The sequence below is a fragment of the Leptonychotes weddellii genome, chromosome 13, assembly GCF_054177405.1.
Source record: "Leptonychotes weddellii isolate Sample4059 chromosome 13, ASM5417740v2, whole genome shotgun sequence".
NCBI classification, from domain to species: domain Eukaryota; kingdom Metazoa; phylum Chordata; class Mammalia; order Carnivora; family Phocidae; genus Leptonychotes; species Leptonychotes weddellii.
The window spans coordinates 74,763,564-74,772,630 of NC_138381.1; positions in this window are offsets into that span (position 1 = coordinate 74,763,564).

Here is a 9,067-nt window from a genome sequence, read left to right on the forward strand (position 1 = left end):
AAATATTGATGACATACACATTTGTATATCCAGACTCCTGTACCCAGCTGTCTACCTGATCTCGCCACTTGTCTGGGACATGGACTCACACGGGAGAGTGACAGGTGTGTGGGGGGGTTGGGCAGTGGGATGGTCACCTCCCTCTGAGCAGTGAGCCATGAATAATATATAGCCATGTGCACAGTCAGAGCTGAGAAGAACAGCATTTGGAACAGAAGGACCAGCAAACTGGCAAATGTACATATCTTTCTTTTGTCCTGCTTAGCCACTAAGTCACTTGCTTATTGTCCGTGTTCTTCCACCAAATTATCAGGTCCAGGAGAACGGGGATCATATGTACTCAGAAGGTGCACAATAATTAATGAATGCATGATAATTATTTGTTTTGATGTCTTCAAGTGCTCCCTTCTTTACTTTGTGCCCCCTATGCCTTACACAGGGTGGGTCATGCAGCAGGTGCTCAGTACGTATCTACCAACCTAGTTCATGAAGCCCTTCACTTCCTTTGCAATTACTGCTCTGGAAAAAAAAAAAAATGTTGCCATTAGAAAAAAAAAATTAAAGAAAAGAAATCCATGCATCGGTGCCAAACAAAGTACTGTGGAATGGTTTTCAAAACCATAGCTCCCTGATGGGATAATGTAGTTTAAATATAGCTGCTATTTTTCCCTCCAGTTGGTTTGTTCTTTGATTTTTGTGGAAAGATTTCAAAAGTTCTCTTCCACTGCCCTCCTTTCTCACCCCCCAAGGTGCTCAGACCTTAAACAGTGAAATGTTTAAAATGAAGAGATGACAAGGCCTCCCGAGCCTGGTAGAGAAATGAATAGTGATTAAATGCGATTTTTAATTTTAAATGATGAGCTCCTCAGAGACTCCTTCCCTGCCCCGTGCGAGGGTGCTGCTCTGGCAATGGGGGGGGTGGGCACAGTGAGCAGGTAGAGTTTCCGTCAGGCCGAAATTCAAGGCTTGCAAATGTGCCGGATAGGGTTACAGTGCACAAATTCCTAGAATAGGATCTTTGTTCCCAAGCTCATGAGCTCGCTCCCTTGATGTCCCACAATAGAAAAAAAAAAAAGGGGGTGGTGGTGCTGGAGGCATGTTTAGGTCTTCTATTGTGATCCCACTGTCGTTACCTGATAGTTCACAAAAGATCCCAGGAGGCTGGCTGCCCTCCCAAGTCACCTTGTGATTCTCTCCTGATTTCAGAGAGGGGGAGGGAGGGGGACACTGTGTATCCTGAGGGAAGCATGTCTGACAAGGCTGATCCGCTCCATCTGGGAGGATGCATCATGAGCCCCATCTGGCTCCAGCAGTCTGCTGAGGCTGAGGCGATGGTCCTCTCCCGCACACCCCCGCCTACTCCAGTCCCTCTCCAGCCCGCTCAGCCTTCATCCTCCCCTGAGAGCTGCAGCTCCAGGTTTCTCCCAGTTGCAAGGCTTCCCCTCTCTTCCTAGCCCTTGCCTTCTTTTCTGCAATCCCCTTTGCTCCTTTCTCCCACGAGAGGCTTCTCTCAACCTCCCAGCCCTCTGCAGAGGTGCGGTTGACTAGAAGTGTGCTCAAGCCCGCCCCTTGGGACAGCCCTGTTCATTCACTCAGTCCTCCTGCACCACCCAGATCATGTCCTGATTTGGAGACAGATACACCCAATGTAAGGTCCTGTCCTGTCTCTCACATGTTGGAGTCCAGATAAAGGGTACTGCCTCCCTTTCTCTTAGCAGCTTTCCATCTCGAATGGTGGTAGAACCCACAGCCTCTGCTTTAGCCTTCAAGTTTAACATTTGAATCTTCTCAGGTGGGTTCAATCTGCACAGATGGGGGGATGGATGGAGTACAAGAAAGCAAAGCCTTGGCTGGGGATGTTTGCAAACATTAGACGTTTCTCTTCCATGACTCATCGGAGGAGAGCAGAGTCCTCCCTCTTCCTGGAATGCAGCAAACCCATGGCCAACTCCTACCCCCACCCTACCCCCAAAATGAAAAAACCCACACATGAAGCCTTGTCCTTAAAAATCAGATTTCCCCCAAAGATCTGACATGGCAACTTGGGGAGGGGAGCATTTTAAGGCCTCAGAAGAACAGCCTCTAAGAGGATTCTCTGACCTGGGGATAATGGGGGCTGCAGAAACACCCCATCATTTGCAAGCAAAGAAAGTGTGTGTGTGGTTAGGTGGGGTCCCTTGAAGAAAAGTGCCTTCATTGCCCCCTACCTCCTCCACATCCCCCAAACTTTCTATCTAGTAGCTTCCTAATATAAAACCTGGGATAGACAACCTTTGGGTCATTCTAGAGAGGCTTGATTTCAGGGGTACATAAAAGGGCTCTAGAAAAAAAATCGGCGGATGCAGATAAAAAGGAAGGAAAGGAGACAAAAAGGAAGATAACATTTATTACACACATATCAGCCATGCACGCAACGTGCTAGGAGCTTCTCCCGAGTTGTCTTACCCCATCCTTGGGACAAGCCTGTCTGGTAAGTATCATTATCATTCCTATTTTCCCAGATACTGAAAGCTGACTCTCACACAGGTTTAAGTCATTTGCTGAAGTCACACGATTAGAAATCGCTATTCAGTAAACATTGTTAAGAATACAAGATTATTTGTATGGGGGAAGAACTAGTTAGAACCATTCCTCACACCATGAAATGCAATACATTTCTTAGAGGAAAGAATTAAACACTAGAAAAAAAAATCCATAAAAACAATTAAAAGCATCAATAAAAGCATATATGGGTGGAAGGGAGATACATTTCTAAGTACCTTAGGTAAGGAAACATTTTTAATTTGCATAACAAAACGTTACAAAACAAATGGAGGGTCTATATGCATAGGGAGTTGGAAAGAAACTGCATGATTCCTGAAAAATCTTTTATCGCGAGGAGTCTGATTCTGTGACTGCGTGAACGCACTCAGAGAAAGACACACGCATACAGATCTTGACTGTAGCAAATATCTCAGCGGCTGGTTCTGGGAGCAGGTTAGTTTCCTGGCCCCGGAGCCCATTGTGGTAAGAGGCGGGGTCATTCTGAGTTCTGCAGAACTACCGTCCCCGCGGGTGGGGGAGGGACAGCTGTTTAATTCGCTGCACGCGGAGCTGAGAAAGACGCAAAGAAGAAAGTGACATCCACTGAAAACCGCATGAGGCGGCTTCCGCCAGCAGAATGCAGTGACCTGAGCTGGATTTCTGCCAGGACAGTGGGATTAACTTCCCAAGCGCGGGCCAAAACGGGCCCCGGGATTTTTATTTTTATTCGTTTTCCATTACAACTGCACAGCAACGCAAACAAGCCCCAAAACAATGGAGAGCCACGGAGAGTCATTTTCCCTTTCGGGTGAGGGGTGCCATCTTAGTACCACACATCTTGCTGGCCTTAAGTTACCAAAGTGTACAATTGAGAGTTTGATTGCTCACTTCCCCACCATTGTTAATGGGGGAGTGGCATATTGATTGCCCAATTAAAGCAGTGAGCACACACACAGACACACACACACACACACACACACCAGGGGAAATAAAGCAAGATGCGCCCATGGAGCCCGGAATAATGACTTGAGAGGTCAGTGGGGCTGAGAAAAGCTAGGTCTAGCCCTCCCAGTCCCCCAAGATCAGGATCCTGTAGGCACTGGGATTGAAAGAGATCTGACCTCAGGCAACTAAATGTCAAATAAAGAGATGGCCCCAGGTTAGGAGGGAAGGGAAGGGCTGAGTGCATTAGACGCACACTTCGGGCTAATGATGCTCTCCGCGGGTACTTTCTTTTTTTTTTTTTTTTAATTTTTTTTTCTTATATTATCCCCATACATTGCATCATTAGTTTTAGATGTAGTGTTCCATGATTCATTGTTTGTGCATAATCCGCGGGTACTTTCTAAAGGGCAGGGGCGCCTGGGTGGCTCAGTCATTAAGCATCTACCTTTGGCTCAGGTCATGATCCCAGGGTCCTGGGATCAAGCCCGCATTGGACTCCCTGCTTAGCGGGAAGCCTGCTTCTCCCTCTCCCACTCCCCCTGCTTGTGTTCCCTCTCTCGCTGTGTCTCTCTCTGTCAAATAAATAAATAAAATCTTTTGAAAATAAACAAGTAAAACAACACAGAAAAGGCTGAAATCCTCATCGTTCCCCTTCCTCTGTTAGTCCATATTATTAGTGTACAATGTTGGTTTCTCAGATAAAATCAAAGATGAGCATTTCACTTTCTCTCTCCTCCCTAAAACACTTAGCTCTGTTTTTTTCCCCTGCTTCCAAAATTGATGAGACTTCATTTAGGGCTGCCAAATTTTGCACTGCTGGTGCCTGTAAATAGACTGGTTTGCACTGTAGAGAACTCATCTTCATGTGATAGGTCCCACCTCCTCTTTCAGACTGTGAAGGCTGTTCCTACCTTGAAGAGAGCCGAAACCAGCATTGCCATGGGGTTCTGGCACTGGGGGGATACTGGCCGATGACAATTTCTCAACTGTGAGACTTTTGATAGAGCCTGAATATGAAAAGAGAATCAAGTAAAGCTTGCAGGTCAGCATGAATTTTTTATTCACCAGCCCCCCTTCCCCATAGTTATGAAAGCCCAGACATCTGCATATAAACTTTCCTTTTGTTCTTTCCTCTGAGCTACCTCAATAATGCAAACACTTTCGTTGGCCTGAGAACTACCGTATGGGAGGGTTGTTTACACTAAATCATATATATATATTGTACTTTGTTGGCAATTTAAGGGGCTCTCAGGGATTGGTTTGACTATAGTTCATTTTCACCTTACTCATCATATATAATGTAATTCCTTTGTGGTAAGTTTTCTGTAAATGTTAGTTATTACTATTATTATCGGAGAGGAGAAGTATTTCACTGATTTGTAAAAATACCGGAAGAACAAAATCAGCTCAAGGTATCGTAGAAAATGGCCCATGTATATGAAGCTGATGCTTTGGGTCTTCCAGATAATGTGTTCTGCTGGGTGGACCAGGTGGCTTGGTGAGGTTTGGCAGGGGGTGCCCCCACACAGCAGACAGGCTTCCACCTCAAGATTCATTATGGAACTAACCTTAGCACATGCATAATTGGATTTTATGGTGCTTCATCTCCTTTTTTTTTAATTGCCATCGAAAATATAAAATTTGCCATCTTAACTATTTTTTTTTTTAAGTAGGCTCCACGCCCAGCATGGGCTTGAACTCACCACCCTGGGATGAAGACTGGAGCTAAGATGGAGTGGCACTCCCACCAACTGAACCAACCAAGCGTGCCGCCATCTTAACTGTTTTTAATTGTACAGTACAGTAGTAGTAACTACATACACATTGTTGTGCAACAGATCTCTAGAAGTTTTTCATCTTGTAAAACCGAAACTCTATGCCAATTGAACAGCAACCCCCACTTCTCTCCCCAGCCTCCCAGTCCCTGGCAACTACCATTCGACTTTCTGTTTCTAAGAGTTTGACTATTTTAGAGGCCTCATATACGTAGAATCATGTGGTCTTTGTCTTTTTATGATTAGCTTGTTTCACTTAGCATAATGTCCTCAAGGTTCATCCACATTGTAGCATATGACAGGATTTCCTTATTTTTTTTTTAAGGCTGAATGATATTCCATTGCATGTATACACCACATCTTTTTTCTCCATTCATCTGTTGGTGAACATGTAGGTGGCTTCCATCTCTTGGCTATTGTGAACATGCGGCAGTGAACACGGTGCGCAAATATCTCTTCAAGCTCTGTTTTCAGTTCTTTTGGATATGTACCCAAAGTGGAATCGCTGGATCATATGGTAGTTCTATTTTTAATTTTTTTGAGGAGTCTCCATATTGTTTTTCATAGCAGCTGCTCCATCTTACATTCCTACCAGCAATGGTGCCCCACTTCATTCTGATCCTTGCTTTACTGTCCTGCTTTCCCCACCAGCTTGGTGAGTCCACCTTTCACCCATGCTCTCTATCCTGCTAATTCAACTGTAGCTACACTAGGGGCTCCAGGCTCAGGCAGCTCCACCCCGTTCTGCCCCCTAGATTAGGTCTCCTAGAGTGATTCTAGGTGGAGCAGGGCTCAGGCAAAGGACCCAAGATCCCAGTGACCAAACCATCTCAGATTCCATATCGGCTATTTTTTGCTTTCTAAATCTGGGAAGCATTGCCACTTGTTTCTTATTTTCCTCCTCTTTCTTCCAGGAAGGGAGATGTAACTGTCAGAAGGAGTTTGTTGGCCTCATTCTGTCATTTTTCTGCTCTCGAGGCTACTGCAGTGGATGGAATGAGCTCTCAGAAGCCCAGGTACACAAATCTAAACTTTCAGTAGAAGTTTCCTCCCAGTTGTTCCTCAGGGTCACCTGTGGCTCTGAGGGTTGGCTAGCACTGAGCTCTTAAAGGGCAAGGCCCAGAGTCATGCATGATTCAGTTCAAGTCACAGAAGGATGGAGTCCTCCCTCAGATCTTCCACATCAGCTCCATATCAGACCAGAAAGTTATAGTCTATTTCTTTTTCTGGATGACCACCCCACTAATGGGCAAGCCGTCTCATTGCTAGTCCTGAGCTGGGGAATCTTGAATCATCTAACCAGGGTCAACTTCCCACCTGTGCCTGATTCAGTTGGCTTCAGCTGTAGATCTGACCTGTTGGTGTTCAGAGGTCCACCCTAGGCTTTTGGAGAAGGGTAGCAGGTATAAAAAGAGACACAATACCTTCAAACATTATTCTTGCCTCTGGAATCTCAGTTGCAGTGATGGATAGAGTGGAAGAGAGAGGAGAGAAAAAACTTCAAAACAGTCCTCCTCCTTAACCCATAAATTCTCAGGCCAAGTCTTACTGGTGCTATGTCTGTTGGGAACATGGGTAGGCTGGAACCTGTACATATTAACTGGCCTATCTGATTTAGCCTTGGAAAAATGATGCTTTAGCTCTAAAAAGGGATCATGATGAACCTAATTTCCCTCTCTAGATACTAAGGTTCCACTAAAGAGTTACCCAGTTGGAGAATTTGGGACGAGGGAAAGATAATGGAAATCTGACTTCACGGGGAGGAAATTATAAATTTACTCACGTATATGAGTCTCAGGTTTTGAAAAACCACGTTGACCTCATTCTCTTTTTCCATTCTCATTTCTGATTGCCACCTGTGATGGTCAGTTTTACGTGTTAGCTTGGCTAGACTATAGTCCCCAGTTATTCGATCAAATCTAGTTGTTGCCGTGAAGGTATTTTGTAGATGTGACTGACACTCATAATCAGGTGACTTGATGTAGGCATCATAGTTCCTGATTTCAAACTGTATTACAAAGGTAAAGTAATCAACACAGTATTGTATTGGCGTAAAAACAGACACATAGATCAATGGAATAGAATAGAGAGCCCAGAAATAAATCCATGCATAAATGGTCCATTAATTTACAACAAAGGGGCCAAGAATATACAACCGGGAAAGGAAAGTCTCTTCAATGAATGATGTTGGGAAAACTGGACATTCACATGCAAAAGAATGAAACTGGACCCCTATGTCATACCATATACGAAAATCAACTCAAAATGGATTAAAGGCTTAAATTTAAGACCTGACGCCGGGGCGTCTGGATGGTTCAGTCATTAAGCGTCTGCCTTCGGCTCAGATCATGACCCTGGGGTCCTGGGATCCAGCCCTGCATCGGGCTCCCTGCTCAGTGGGGAGTCTGCTTCTCCCTCTCCCACTCCCCCTCTTTGTGTTCCCTCTCTTGCTGTGTCTCTCTCTGTCAAATAAATAAATAAAATCTTAAAAACAAACAAAAAAAAGACCTGACGCCATAAAACTCCTAGAAGAAAACAAAAGGGGTAAGCTCCTTGACATCAGTCTTGACAAAGGCAACAAAAGCAAAAATAAAGAAGCAGAACTACAGCAAACTAAAGAGCTTCTGCATAGCGAAGGAAACCATCAACAAAATGAAAAGCAACCTATGGAGTGGGAGAAACTATTTGCAAACCATGTATCTGATAAAGGGTTAACATCCACATATATAAAGAGCTCTACAACTCAATAGCAAAAACCCAAACAATCCAATTAAAAAATGGGCTGAGGAACTGAGTAGACCTTTTTTTAAAGAAGACATACAATGGCCAACAGATACATGAAAATGTGCTAAAAATCACTAATTATCAGGGAAATGCAAATCAAAACCATAATGAAATATCACCTCACATGAATCTGTTAGAATGGCTGTCATAAAAAAAGACAAGGTAAGTATTGGCAAGGATGTGGAGGAAAGGGAACCCTTGTGCACTGCTGGTGGGAATGTAAATTTGTACAGCCACTGTGGAAAACAGTGTGGAGGTTTCTGAAAAAATAAAAAATAGAACTACCTACCATATGATCCAGCAATCCTGTTTTGAGCATATATTCAAAGGAAATGAAAATAGGATATTGAGATATCTGCACTCCCATGTTCATTGCAACATTATTCATAACAGCCAAGGGGTGGAAGAAACATAAGTGTCCATCAATAGGTGAATGTGACACATTTGGAATGAAAATGGAATGGTAATGGAATGTTATTGGATGGTTTTACTGGATAATATTATTATCCAATACCACTGGATATGATAATGGAATATTATTCGGCCATGAGAAAGAAGGAAACCTGCCATTTGCAACAATATGGATGGAACTTGAGGGCATTATGCTAAGTGAAATAAGCCAGATAGAGAAAGACAAATACTGCATGATCTCACTTGTATGTGGAATCTAAAAAAATGTAAAACTCAAAGATACCTGAGAGAATAAGAGGCTGAGGGTAGGACAAATAGGGAGAGGTTGGTAAAAGGGCACAAGCTTTCAACTATAGGATGAATAATGCCAGGGACGCCTGCGTGACTCAGTAGGTTAAGCGTCTGCCTTCGGCTCAGGTCATGATCCCAGGGTCCTGGGATGGAGCCCCTCATCGGGCTCCCTGCTCAGCGGGGAGCCTGCTTCTCCCTCTACCCCTCCCCCCTGCTTGTGATCTCTCTTTCTCTCATACTCTCTCTCTCTCAAATAAATAAATAAAATCTTTTTAAAAAAAGATGAATAATGCCAATCTGAGGATATAATGTATAACATGGTGATTATAGTTGATAAC